The 15,787-nt window shown below is 33.4% G+C and overlaps 1 long non-coding RNA gene across 1 annotated transcript in view; it reads right to left on the bottom strand.

Moving 5' to 3' along the window:
* Nucleotides 1-14,824, bottom strand: part of LOC116556378 — a 198,014-nt gene extending 183,190 nt beyond the window's left edge. The window contains exon 1 of the long non-coding RNA XR_004270969.1: nt 14,504-14,824. This is a non-coding gene — a long non-coding RNA (uncharacterized LOC116556378). The remainder of the gene's footprint in view (nt 1-14,503) is intronic.
* Between the last annotated feature and the right edge of the window lie 963 nt (nt 14,825-15,787).

Below are 15,787 nucleotides of genomic sequence, written 5' to 3'. Positions count from 1 at the left end.
GACTCAGATGATGGATTAATATTTAGTCAGGAAAGTGACAGTTATGTTTAAGGGATGATAATAATAGATTAGCTAATCTTGAATAATGTGGCTATATAGAAAATATTGTCTTTCGGCTGCTCACCATTTATTCTTATGTTTTGTTAAGAGTATGGATGTTTCCTTTATATTAAATTGTTTAATAATAAACATTATTTGCAATATTTGTATGATTGTAAGTCAAATTGCCCTGTGCTTTCCTCATCAAACAGTGGGTACCTACTGTTATTCATAACTAGTTAATGGCTCTAAGTGTACTCTAGCTTGTAACTAAGATAGGCTTTTAAAACTTAAAAGAAGTTATTTAAGGAAAGTAACGAGTACATTCCAGCAACAAAGCCTTGGCAAATAGTTCAAATAGTTCTTGTTGGATAGATTGGAACCATAACAAGAGTCCTGAAAGCATACTAAAGTGTCTAGTTATTATGATTCAGTATCTAGAAATATTGTTTTATTATTTTATGAATCAAATCATTATACTTAGAAGATTGAAAAGCAGTGAATTATACAGATAGTAGAGGAGAACAGTTAAATGTAAAGTAAGACCAACTAGAATATTAAATAAGAAAACATAAGCATTTGAAGTGAAAAAACATGGGCCCAATAGACCTGGAAATATTACCTAACAAAATTTGGTGAACCAATTCAATGTTTCCGAAGAGGGGGGATATCATAGATAACACTGAATTAATGTATTTATTTTTTTCCACATTCAATTTTTTCTTTTCTCTACATAGAAAAAAAAATTTTTTTTCTCTTTTCTACATAGCATTGTTAATCACATATCTTAAACATTCTAGCATAAAAATATTCAAATACTAACAATAGGAGAGAGAATAGTATAATCAGTTATTTGAATATCTTAAACCTGACAAAAATAAATAGATCTTGATCTCTACCTCACACTACACTCAAAAATCAAATACACATGAATATTAAAATGTTTCTAGAAGATGACATAAGAAAACATCTTCTTGACTTTAATGTAGGCAAAAATATCTTAAACGAATATAAAAGCTACTAACAGAATAACAATTAAATAAATTATTTTATTTAAATTCAGAATTTCTGTTCATCAGAAAATGCCATTAAAAGAGTACAAAGGCAAGCAACGAAGCAGGCAATATTTGCAGAATAAATTTGTAAAGTTACATCTGTTGTAACTAAAGGTAATTGTATGCATAGCCTGTAACTCAATAATTCTAATTTAAAGCTGCAGCTAAAAGATGTATATACATATATATTTATATATATATATATTTATATATATAGAGAGAGATAGATATACACATACATATAGATATACACACACATATATATGTTTAAGACATGCACAAGAATATATAAGCACTATTTGTAATAGTTAAAAATTGGAAACAATCAAAATGTTATTTAATGCATTAAATGTAGAATAGGCAAGTTATATTTGCTAAATTTATACAGTGAAGTAGCATACAACAAAGAAAACTGAAAAATTATTGCTATTTACAAAGCCATAGATACATATAAAAAACCTCAGAAACCAAACACAAAAAAGTACATACCAAATTACTTCACTTATCTATAGAACAAAAACAGGCAAAAATATACTCTGGTGAAAGAAGTCAGAACATCAATCACATAAGGTGGCAAAATGACAGGGAGGGGTGGTGGATGTTTCTGAATGATTTGCAGTACTATCTCTTTTGGTCAGTTGGTGGTTACCTGAGTATGCTCAGTTATTATTTTACACTTTTCTGCCTGATATATGGTTCAGTAAAATAAGTATTTACTTACAGAGAAGATGGCAGTGGTTACATAGTTGTGTTTGTGTGTGTGTGCGTGTGTGTGTGTGTGTGTGTGTGTGTGTGTTTAATTTCTGTGAATCCTCACATATAGAATAAGTAGAAAACAAAAGCAAACTCCTTCTATGTTTAAAACTGAACCAGGTGAGAAGGCATCTCATACTATGATCATATATCAAAATATAAATGGGAGGTGACAAATAACCAACATTCATAAGACCTGTGTGATGTCAACTCTTTCTGGAAGAAAGTAGAAGAAAACAACAGAGTGTATTTCTGTCCACTTACCAATTTTCATAATAATAGTTGATGTATTATGGACATATTTTTGCTCATCTGTCTGAAATTTTCATCTATAAAATGTCTCCACAATTCATAATTTAGCAAAAACGTTTAAAATCTGAGAAACAATAACATAATTTACTGCAAATGTAATTCTCCTTGCTCTTTTTATTCACGGGTTGATGTCAGGACAATGAATGTCTTAGTTCTAATAGATGCATTCTTAGTAAAAATGTTCATAGTAGGATTGATTAGATGCCTTTGCTTTCAGATATTAATTAGCATTTGTTGAGGGGAAACCAAAACACAGGGAATTTGCATGGACATCCTCAAGGCCCTTCCTTAAGACTCTTCCAAATTCTACTCACACCTTGTTCCAAAGTCAATGCCATACTTTTGAAGTTTCACGAGGGCAGTACCTGACTTATAGGTACCAACGATTTTCTATTTGATTTTGCTATTGTTGCATGAAAAAATACCTCAAAACTTACTATCTTATTAGAGAAGTAATTTTTTTCTGTATCCCTTGATTGAAATTCATACAAGACAGCAAGGATAGCTTTTCTCTGCTCTAAAATATCTGGGAGCTAAGCTGGAAGACTTGGTGGCTGGAAGTGACTCAATGGTTGAAAATCTGGGTATGTGAAAGTGAGGTGGATCATAGAAAGGCATCTGCATTGTGATTTTATGACCTAGCCTTGGAATTATTCAGCATGGCTCCTGGTGTATTTCATTAGTTACAAGAGAATCACTAACATCAGCCCAGATTCAGGAGAAGAGACTTCAATCTCCATGTCTCAACTGGGAAGAGTAATAAATAATTTGCACACATTTATAAAACCCCCACAATAATTTTAATAGATTTTTGTGAAGTGAAAATACAAATGCCTTCACGCCATCATATTAACTAGAGCTCTTACTGTTTTTCTCTTTAAATAGTTCATTTTCAATCACAAAAATAATAAATATTCTGAAATTTGAGAGCATATAGAAAAATATGGAAAAGAAAACCTGCCTGGAAACTGAACTGTTCTGTTAATTAAAAAAAAAGGAAAAGAAAGCCACTGATTCTCATAAACTTGAGTGCTCAAAAGTAGTTGTAAATTGTTTTTTTAGAAAAAAAAATTGCTCATAACACAGTTGTCTCTCAGTATCTAGCAGGGTTGGGGATGGACGCAGGTGCTGGTTGCAGGATCCCCTGAAGATAACAAAATCCTTGGACACTAAGATCCCTTCTATAAAATGGTATTGTATTTGTATATAAACTACACACATTCTCTCATATAAGATATATCATCTCCAGGTTATTTATAATACCTAACACAATGCAATGTTATATAAATAGTTGTTATATTTTATTGCTTAAGAATAACCTCAGGAAAAAACAAGCCTGCATATGTTCAGTACAAACATCCATTTATTTTTCTCAAATATTTTCAACTCATGATTGGTTGAATCCATGGATGTGGAATCCATTGTGGTGCAACCCACAAATATGTCTACAATTATTCTTTAGAAATTTCATTTTGCTTTTGCCAGTTAATATTACTCTATTACCAGCTTTGTAAATACCATAAATATTAATAGCTTTGTAAATACCATAACAAAGTTTCCAGGTTTAACATTGAGGGGGTGGTTAAAGGACCTTCTATTTGTTGAATAATTCCCACAGAGTCAGTAATTTAGGTTATTTGCATTTCTGATGCATAAATAATAATAAGGCCAGGCTGGCCTCAAACTCCTGACCTCAGGTGATCCTCCCATCTCAATCTCCCAAAGTTCAAGCAGTCCTCCTGCCTCAGCCTCCCAAGTAGCTGGGATTACAGGTGTGCACCTCCATGCCTGGCTAATGTTTTGTACTTTTTTGGAGATGGGATTTCACCATGTTGGCCAGGCTGGTCTTGAACTCCTGACCTCAGGTGACCCTCCCGTCTCAACCTCCCAAAGTGCTGGGATTATAGGCGTGAGTCACTGCACCCTACCATGAACTTTTAATCCAACCAAAATTTCTGTACAATATGAGGTGAGAGACTGAATATTCATTGATTTTTAAATTTACCTAGAAATATATTTTATTCTGAATATCCCCAATGCAAAATACCACATTTAAATGTTTGACATTTTTATTTTTTCTGAGAAAAGAAAAATAACTATTTCTTCAGTCAGGAGAACTTTGGTTTATTGCCAGAAAGTATTTCTGTCATTTATTTTTTCTTTCATTTTAAAAAGAAAGCCATAAATCATCTTGGCAGTCAATCATTTGTCTGACATCAAAAATAAATCCAAAGAGGGTTGTCTACTGTTGTTTCAGTTAACAGAGTCCTGCTTAATAGGTTTTGATGCAAAACTAATGAGATTGCCAAAAAAATTAAAAATGTAGGTATTGAACTGCCTAAAAGGAAACCATTACTTTATTTCTAAGCTTTTAGAGATTATTCAAACTCCTATGTCTATTAAGGAATAGAATAAACTTAATTATTTTCTTGAAAGAAGGTGAGAAGGGAGCATGTACTTCTTAGGGCTTGGACCAGCTTAAAAAAAAAGTATGAAAAATCTGAAAGTAAAGCAAGCACCCAAATATCTTGTTTCATCTACATCTGTGCTTTGCAAATGGATTTTTATCATTTCAGTATATCTCTTCCCCTTGAGGATTTTACTGGCAAGGATAATTTAAAAGAGATGTCTTTTCATGAAGAGAAGAATTATATGTTTAACCCAAAAGTATTTGTTTCACTAAATCTGTTTTTATTTTTACATTTTTTTATATCTAAATCACGAAGTATGGTATTTGAGAAACTGATTCTACAGGGATACTAGGTAAAGTCTTGGCAGTTTTGTGCTTGGGGAAAGATTATATGTTTTAGAAAAAATAATTATGCACATATTATACCTTTTTTGATGAAATATTCTTTAGTAAGTGTAACTAAACCATGAATAACTTCAGGATTGTGTTATTTGAACGAATAAGCTATTACTTTTTTCTCTAAAGCACCCAGGCTGCCAGAGCTGAAGATATTATTTGAGAAATATAACATAGAGCAACAGTTCTGACCCTATAACCTCCAGAAAAATGTTCAAAAGGGTAGTTCCTTTTTTGAGGGAACGTTTTATTTTTCTATTAATTAAGGAAAAAATATTTTGTGATGATTTTTAAAAATCTATGATAAATCTTAAAACAGAATAAACTAAGGCTAAATTTGCAAATCTGTCTGATATTCCAAGCCTGTAAAAATAACAGCCCCAGAGCACTGTTAATTTTAAGGAATAGTATAAGTTTGTAAGGAAGTCTATAGTTACAGTCATGTAAGTAAAATCAAGTCCTGGGCATGACATTCATTTAGTTCTATGAGATTATTGTTGGAAATCGTATATCAGAAAAAATACACTAAATTGCTTTCATACATATGCCCACAAAATTGATCACGTTCCATCAGACCCACCCCTAATATTATCAGAACTTGTAACAGTAGTACAAATAGAGCCCACATACCATATGTCAAAATATGTAAAATGTACAAATCAATTCTTCAAACTGCTGTAACATCTGAAAACCGCATTAAATAAAATAAATCTCCTCCTCTGATAAACATAACTGTTTAATGATCTGCCACATGTTGGGATGGGGAGAACAGCCACACCAGCCCCTGGGCCCTGGACCTGCATATCCCCACTCTTCTTTTCCTACCCTGGTTCTATCTTTCATCACAAGGGACCTTGAATTCAAATGTGTGGACGTTGTAAAACATATCAGTTTCATCAGTTTTCCTTAAGGGCCAACCTTTGGCCCCTCTGTAAGCTTGTTGAGTACAGTGGCCATGCAGTCTACCTTCAGACATGTTCTACATGTGTCTCAAACATGTTCTACAACTTCTTTGTTATAATTAGTTTTCCTTAAATTGTTTTAAATATATATTTCAATAACTTTCCCATAGATATACACACCACAATGATTACTGGCAGTTATCTTCTTAAGCGTTGCATTGAGGGTTGCAATTTTTTATTTCTAAGCCTTTCCTACATAATAATTAATAATTGGATTATGTATTTGAGGGCAAGAGAGCTAAGAAGTGACAACTTCTTAGGAGTTTTAGTTTAGTTTTAGTTTTAGTTTTATCAAAATATGATTATATTCAGTTTTATTTATTTATTTTACATAAAACCATACAACTTTTTGTTATAAAACAATTTATTATTAAATGTATACAACTCACTCTTTTCCCCTTGCATTGAAATTATCTAGAGTTTAGAGTGCTTTTCCCCCATCTATCACTAGGATAGCATTTCAGTTCTCTAATTTGACAGCTCAGAGAATTGTGTTGGGCCATTGACAGGGAGCTATCTTCTTTGTCATTACTGGGCTCGACTAATACATATTAGCTTTCAGTACTGATTAATCCTTTCTGCCTTTCCCTCACTTCAGAGCCAAGGCTAATAATCTGCCCAAATTCTAAGTCCTAGAACAGAAAGCATGTATGACCCAGCTTGAGCAAAATACACAATCCTTAAATCAGATGAGGCCAGGGATGCAGGTTTACAAAGAAGTACAGATAGAGAGGTGGATTGATGGATGGATGGGATGGATGGACAGATGAATACATCCAGTGATGAATAGAGAGATGGAAGAATGAGTCTGTAAGTGTCTTTTTTTTGTTGGGGACAATATTTCTCAGGAAAAAGAGTAGTTGTATCACTAGGGTAGATAGGCAATGATATTGAAACAAGTAATTATGATTCTATTCTCTAGTATTCTGTCAGGACTGATTTTCTACTTTGTAGCTGACTGTGAACTGTATGCAATAAATCTTTAAAACTTTTGCATTTTAGGTAATTCTATTGAAATAAACATTTACTGATCATGTTACATGCTTAGTAGAGTGTAACTAAAATATTTAACAAAAACCTTAAATTTAAACATTTTAAATTTACTTAATTAACTTTAACCAAATACAGTATCCCATAGGAGATATTATTCAACCACAAAAATCCTTACAATATTTTATTGAGCCAAAAAAACAAGTAAAACATTTAATCAAAACAAAGTAAAATAATAATAACAGCCTATCATAGGATAATTGTTAAACATAAATTAATTCCATCCTAATAGAGAGCTATTTGCCATACATGCTATCATTATTATTATCATTCTCTTCTTTTTTACAGATGAGGAAGCTGAGAAAAAGAGCTTATAAAAAAATTAGTTTCCAAATGGAAAATTATGGGGAGATTAACCCAAGCAATTTTTCATAATAGCTTATCTCAAGAACAATTTATAAAATTCATTCTGGTATATATAAAGTTAAATTTAAAATGCATCACCAAAAAGTTGAAACAATTATTTACACAAAAAAATGAAAAAAATAATTCAAAGTATTTTTTACTTTAGAGGCTGAAATGAATCTCCAATGATTTAAAAGTTAAATATATGACAATCAATTTGTAAATATATATGTATTTACATACATATTTACATATGCATATAGTTCATGTATTTATATATTTACTACTTAGTATATATTTCATATATATGTAAATATATGAAGATAAGACCATACATATATATATATAAACATGAAAATAAAATCATAAACAGATGTAATGAGTGATGGATGCATTACATGTAATTATTTATACATATATATAAAAAGTGATAAAATTAGTGAAGAAGGGAAAGCCTTTTACAAGCAGTGGGAAACATTTCTAAAAAATAACTAGATTAACATATTTAACTGCCTTAAGCAACTAAAATTTTTTGCTATTTATTATACAAATTATGTTAAAATAGCAAAGACAAATTAATAATATATTTGGAGTAACTGGAGAAAATAAAAAATTATTATCACATAAAGAATTTTTAATGGTTCAATTCATTGGCTCAAAGGATTAATATCTTCATAAAAGAAGGAAGAGAAATAAAAAGTGCTAAGAGAAATGCAAAAATCCAATATGTAAACAGGAATACATTCATAAATAAATTTTAAAATGTAGAAAATATTTGTTTTCTTTGGTAATATCAGCATTATAAATTTAAAATATAAATATATTATTTTGAACACTTTCACTAGCAAATACTTTTGGGTAGACATTAAAACAGTACTAAAAGCAAAATAAAAATGCTATTCTCATATATTGATGATAGGAGCAAAAATTTATTATCACTTATTATTTATTGTTGTAATATCCATAGACTATGATATAGAATTTTTCATTTGTAATAGCAGTCTCTGATCATGAAAAACTGAAAATCATCTAGATTTCCAATCTTCATTGAAATGTTAGAAAAAAACATTGTATGAATTCAGAGGAATAGTAGACATTTCATTCTTTATATATATAATGTAAAGAATATCTTTATGTAAGGTAGAGAACGTATTGATATGATATCAAGTGAAAAATACAGGACATAATAATATGTTTAGAAAAAATTTTGTTTTCATTTATAATATGTCAATCATTATTGCTCTATCTAAATACTGATGTAAATATGTGTGGTGTGTGTGTATGCATGTGTATAGACACAAAGAAAGACAAAAATGAAATTTAGCAAAACACCCAGTAATTTGGGTGAGTGACCACTTTTTTTATTTTTCCAAAATACCTTTATGAGGCATGAATTACTTTTAAAGCAGTTTAAAAATAAAGCATGAATTACTTTTTAAAGAAAGAAAAAAGTTCATAACATGACAGCAAGAACAAGTAATAAAATTAATTATCAAAAAATTCATCTTAATAAAAAAATCAGAATTAAAAATATGTGCTTTTTTTTCTAGAATACTTTGCTACTCATATGAAATATTTCATAGGAACCAATAGAATTATGGGTATTGAGAAAAGGCCAGTATAAAGCTATGACTGCTTCTCATCATTTAGAAATGTGCTTGTTACCAAATGATCCAAAAAGATACCCTGTTGTGAGTTTGCTTTTGTGAACAACTGTATGAAACTGAGGCATGCTCTTCAGGTTACAATTCAAAGAAAAAAAACTCAGAACGATCTCCTGAGCTGAAAATTAAATCCTGGGGTATTAATAGATGATGAAGTCATCCAGCTGCTCATGAAATTTTACCCTTTCTTTGAATTCTTGGCCCCACTGGTCATTTCAGTTTACCCAAGGGGAGAGAAATGACAGTCAAAATTTCCCCATTTACAGGAAAGCATGCTTCCTAGAGATCATGAACAATGCAACAGGTTGTTGAAAATAATTCTCAGCAAACTGACACAAGAACAGAAAATCAAACACCGCATGTTCTCACTCATAGGTGGGTGTTGAACAATGAGAACACATGGACACAGGGAGAGGAGCATCACACACTGGGGTCTGTTGGGGGGAAATAGGGGAGGGACAGCAGGGAGTGGGGAGTTGGGGAGAGATAGCATGAGGAGAAATGCCAGATATAGGTAATGGGGAGAAAGGCAGCACATCAAACTGCCATGTGTGTACCTATGCAACAATCTTGCATGTTCTTCGCATATACCCCAAAACCTAAAATGCAATTAAAAAAAAAAAAAAAGAAAATAATGACCCTCTCTAGACATAAGGAGGTGGTCAATAAATTCCAGAGGACAAAAAGACAATAGAATTGCTGTTCAAGTGGACAACTGTATTTCAACAAATTATTCCTTTATACTATGCTGAATTGAAGGAATGATACTGATAAATATTGCAAAGCCAAGACGCTTTTTTTGTTGTAGTGCCTGAGAATGTATAATTCCAGGAAGCTATTTCACCTAAAACCTCAGAGTTGGTGTATTATCTAGCTTGAGGTGATTTTACCAATAAGTTTTGCTTAAGCTAAGGTACATTCACACTGCAAGGTATAAAATAGCCTATTAGTATTCTTTATTTTATGGGCAAGTAGAACTTAATCCAAAATGGTCTGTTGGTAAGAAAAGCAGCAAATTTAAAAATAAATTTTAACATAAAAGAAAAAAAAACACTCTATAATTTCCTTTTATAGAGTGTTTTAGAAAATTCTCACTCCATGAAGTCGTAGTTGTTGCTGGGGATTTTTTTGTTGTTGTTTTTGGAGACAAAGTCTCACTCTGTCTCCAGGCTGCAGTGCAGTGGCAGGATCTCTGCTCACTGCAACCACCACCTCCTGGATTCAAGCAATTCTCCTTCCTCAGCCTCCCGAGTAGCTGGGATTTCAGGCATGCATGACCACACTCGACTTGTGTTTTTGTGAAGACAGGATTTCATCATGTTGGACAGGATTTCATCATGTTGGCCAGGCTGGTCTCGAACTCCTGACCTCAGGTGATCCACCTGCCTTGGACTCTCAGAGTGCTGGGATTACAGCTGTGAGCCACTGAGCCTGGCCTCCAGGAAGTTTTAAAATAATATTTTCCTGTCTTTCAAAGACTTTAGTGGGCCTCTTTTTTCATGTCTTTGCCCATTTCTAATCAAAATTATCTTCTTATTCTCATTAATTTTATTAAATTACTTTATCAACAAATTGCCTCATCCATCACCTCCATAACCATGAATTACAGTGTCATAAGATATATAGCAAAGGATAACATACCTTTATGATTGAACTCATGAAAGTCTGCTTTGCCACACTAATGCCCTGAAAGCTGATCTTTTCTTTTTTTGTCATGTTATGTGGTTCTTTTTATTTGTTAGGTATAAGTATGTTTGATAGTTTAAGGTTTAAGAAAACATACATGACTGAAGTCATTTCATACCATATAAACTACTATAAATATATTTTTAATGATGCTAAAAAGTTAATTTCTTTAGTGGCATTGTAATTGGCAAAGCATTAGCTGCTAAAACACACATTTTTTTTTTAAGTTTCCAATCTCATGTTGATATGACTGACATTTTTCCAGATCATTTCGAAAATGTGTGTAATTTTTTTTTGTTTTAAGATGGAGTCTCACTCTGTCACCCAGGCTGGAGCCCAGTGGCCTCATCTTGGCTTACTACAACATCCACCTCCCAGATTCAAGCTATTCTCCGACCTTAGCTTCCAGAGAAGCTGGGATCACAGGTGCACGCCACCACACACAGCTAATTTTTTTTGTTTTTAGTAGAGACTTTTGTGGAGATTTTTGTATTTTAGTAGAGACTAATTTTTGTATTTTAGTACAGACTGGGTTTCACCATGTTGGCCAGGCTGGTCTCGAACTCCTGACCTCAGGTGATCCACCCACTTCAGCCTTCCAAAGTGCTGGGATTACATGCATAAGTGACCAAGCCAGGCCAATAATTCTTAAGTTTTAAGCATAATGTCCCAAATAAAAAACTGATACTCTAGAATTTGTCACATTTTTCAGCAAAAGCTATATTGATTTCACTCTACTTCCATTGGCTTTAAAATATGATGAATAAAAATAACCTTAGTAATACACTATGTTAAGGGCAAACTTGCACACTACTTCTATTTAATGTGGAGGTCTGAGCTCCTTCTAAATATCAGTATTAACTGAGATATAAAACAAAAGAGAAAAAAAGGAAGAGAGAGGAGTGTTAAGAATATTGATTTCCATTTGGACTCATCAAGCTTGAAGTTCATGTAGGCTAAGTGAAAATGACAGGTACATAGTGAAATGAGTCTGGAGTACAGAAACTGACCTGGACTGGGTATACAAGCTGAAACATGATGGTTAGACCCAGGATATGAATGAGAGTGCACAACATTTACAAAAGAAGATCTGAAGATGAATCTTTGAAGAATGCCACATCATAGAAGGATGACAGAGAACAGTCAGTGAAGAAAAAGATGGAGTGATCTTTCAGGTGTATGGGGAACCAAAGGTTAACTATCACATCAGCCAAAGAAAGTGAGAATTCAAAAGAGAGTGTCTCACAGTGTCAAATATCAGAGGGGTCAAAGTAATATAGGTATTGGAAATTTTCCATTGCATTTAATATTAGGACATCATCAGCAACATCCATCCTAATAATTTGAATCAATGACAGAGGAAAAAAATAGACTACAATGAATTGAGGAATGAATGAAGGATTGAAAAAACATAGAGCTGGCAAAGACCCAGATACATCATTGAGGAATAATATGGTGCTATGTAGAAAGAAACACTGATTGGAGGGAGGGTTTTCCCTTCCCTTAGCACTAATAAAGATTAAGTGGATGATTGATGGTACAAGGATCCAGAGCCTCCTGCACGAGAGCATATATGTTTGGTAAAATTTACTACTTTCCCAGAGGCTGGCATCAGAGAAATATCTAAGATTATATTGTAATACCAACTGGGCACACAGTTACACAGTGCTTGTTCCCTGCTTATTCAAAAAGAAACATTTTTACACATAAGAACATATCTAAAGTTTTGACAACAAAAAAACTGTTTGCTATAATGTCTGACTGTTAGAATATATTGTGTAATATTTCATAGAAATTTATGAGTAAGCATTACTTTAGTAAAATAAGCTTAGGCCATACTAGAAAATGTTTATAATAAAGTCTCTCCCTCGTATCTGAAATTCTTCACCGGACTGCTGTAAGCTATGTTATTTCTTCCATCTTTTATTTTAAATGTAGTAAGTTTAATTATTATATCTTTCTAGTTATGATTCCCTTGCTTCTTAGCCTTCTGTAACTGATTACTAATGTCTACAATTATGTCCCACTGGCTAAAGTAGCTCTCTTTTATTTCTCATGCTAATACCTATGCTTAGATTTTTAGTGTTCACAAAAAATATAATAAACACATTTAATTCACTCAACAACTCAATGAGGTAGTGCAGTACGTTGAATTATTGTTTCCATTAATTTTTCTCCTTCCAATAGGCAAAGTACAGTGTATCACCAACCTCAGACTTTCTGTTTGACCGTATGACTTACCTGCAACAGTGGAGAGTGTGTACAGGTGCCAGTTGCCGATTGTGAGCAGAGGTTTTCAGAAGCAATGCCCCAAAGCTTTGCTTGCCCTCCTGAGAACACCATGCCCAATAGGGACCCCTCCTTCCACTCATGTTCCAGAAAGAGACAGTACTTGGTATAGAGCCAAGCCCTGCCAATCTCAGAAGAGCCCAGCCCAGTCACTGCCAGTTCACAGACATGCAATAGCAGAAGTCCTCTTTGCCACAGTAAAAGCTATCTAATGTAGATATATATTTAAACAGGAAAAAAAAATGTCTCACAGAGTTTAAAAAAATCAGTGGACCACCACTTACTAAGTGCATAACCAGAATTCAGATATTCTAAACATTAGACAAATTCTTTTTATCTAACATCACAGTGACTTCTCAACTAAAGAAGCTTAATTTCTTGAAGAAGTTATTCATATTTATACACAGCAGGCATTTGCCGTTGAAAAGCTTTCTGTCTCCCCAAATCCACCAGGAGTAGAAAATCTTTCTCCATTTACTATTCCATAAATATATTTACCTCTTGAGGCATGTAAATGCTCTACTTTCTCCATGTCTTTGTTTCATGTATATGAAATGCCTCTTATTTTTCATATCAGTTGTTTCCTAGCTAGGAGATTTATTTTAATATAATTAATGTGATCATAGAAGTAGTTATTAAATAGTCAACAATTTTGGATTTCATAGTGTCAATATTTCTATACCCAGATATCTGGTTCTTCTTAAATTGAGCTTAGAAAATACCTTTCTAACATGAAACTGAAAGTCTTGTTATGTACTAGAAGACCTGGAGTTTAGGACCATCATATCATGTTGATCAAGAAAATGTCCATGAAAATAAAAAGCAAGAAAATATAACATTACAGGCTTAAAAATACCAGGCCAACTAAGACACCAAAATGGCCTAGGATCACAGATAATTATCACTGTCAAATAATCAGTCATTCATTTGTTTGCTTAGTCATTCATTTAATCCATCAAACATGTGCATTAGTTAATTTGAGCTGCCATCACAAAATGCCATAAACTGGGTGGCTTAAACAAGAACAAGTTATTTTCTGACAATTCTAGAGACTGTGAATCTAAGATCAGGGTGTTAGCATGGTTGGATTCTGGCAAAGTCTCTCTTCCTGGCTTGCAGACAGCCACTTTCTCACTGTGGGTTTTCACATGGCAGAGAAAGTTTTCACATGGAGGGACAGACAGTGTGCAATCTCTCTGACATCTCTGCTTATAAATGAATTAATCCCATCATGAGGACTCATCTAAACCTAATTGTCTCTCAAAGGGCTCATCTCCTAAGACCATCACATTGGGGGTTAAAACTTCAAAATACGAATGGGGGAGGGACACACAATTCATAGCAAACACATATTGATCATTCATGTGCAGGATACTTTGCTAGGCACTGGGTGTATACTGGTAAAAGAGAGTATTATATTCCCTGCTCTCATGGAGCTGTTAGCCCAGTGGAGGGAATCTAGAAAATAAAATAATACCACTCCAAAGTAGTAGTCTAGGGAAAATATAGAGATTATGGGAACACATAAAAGAGGCATCTTACCCAGATATCCAGAGTCAGGGAAGAAGGCTTCCATGAAAAAGTGTCATGAAGCTGAAAATGACAGAATGAATATGGGTTAGCCAGGTGAAGGAGGCAGGAACAAGGGCTGGATACAGGCAGAAAAAAATGGCAAACGTTAATCCTCGAGTCAAGACAGAACTAAGTGCAATCAAGGTTATGAAATGAGGAGTAAATTATGAGCACTTTTTCTTTTAATTATACTTTTTGATAGGACAGGCAGGTGAGAGATGTTGCAGAGATAGTGAGGACCAGATCATTTAAGACTTTGTAAGCGCCAATTTACATGTGAAGACCAAACTGAAAATATTTTTAATGTCCTGGAGAAGGATTTTATAAAGCCCATCCCATAGAGTGCCAAGGAAAATTTATGTATGAAGGTAATGGAGAATGCTATATATATATATATATATATATGCAAAGTTTATGAAGATAATTCATTTTGAAATTTTGCATTGATATTATAGCATCATAATTTTCTCTTTAATTAGTAATCATATTTGAATTCAACATTGTGTGACCAAAGCACATGTACCTGACCATGTGTGTAATGGAACAGGCAAAAATATCAACAAAATTCTCCATAATAGCTACCAGTATCTTTAATGCCACAATCAGACTGTTCATTTACTGGGTCATTTTAAAACATTTACATGGATAAATCTGGAAACCATCATTCTCAGTAAACTGACACAAGAACAGAAAACCAAACACTGCATGTTATCACTCATAGGTGGGTGTTGAACAATTAGAACACATGGACACAAGGAGGGGAGCATCACATACACTGCGGTCAGTTGGGGGGCTAGGTGAGGGACAGCGGGGGATGGGGAGGGATAATGAGGGGAGAAATAGCAGATATAGGTGATGGGGGGAGGAAGGCAGCAAACCACCTTGCCATGTATGTACCTATGCAACAATCCTGCATGATCTGCATATGTACCCCAGAACTTAAAGTACAATTTTAAAAAAAAGGAAAAAAAAGAAAATGTGGTACAAATACACTATGGAATATTATGCAGCCATAAAAATAAATGAGTTCATGTTCTTTGCAAGGACATGGATGAAACTGGAAATCTCTTCTCCGCAAACTAATACAGGAAAAGAAAACCAAATACTGCATGTTCTCACTCATAATTGAGAGTTGAATAATTAGAACACATGGACACAGGAAAGGGTACATCACAGACCAGGGGACTGTTGGGGATAGGGGCAAAGGGAGGGAGAGCATTAGGACAAATACCTAATGAATACAGGTCTTAAAAT

This window comes from Sapajus apella, unplaced genomic scaffold (genome assembly GCF_009761245.1).
Source record: "Sapajus apella isolate SASKATOON/1434 unplaced genomic scaffold, GSC_monkey_1.0 scaffold16, whole genome shotgun sequence".
Lineage (NCBI taxonomy): Eukaryota > Metazoa > Chordata > Mammalia > Primates > Cebidae > Sapajus > Sapajus apella.
This window is presented reverse-complemented; position numbering and strand designations above follow the sequence as displayed.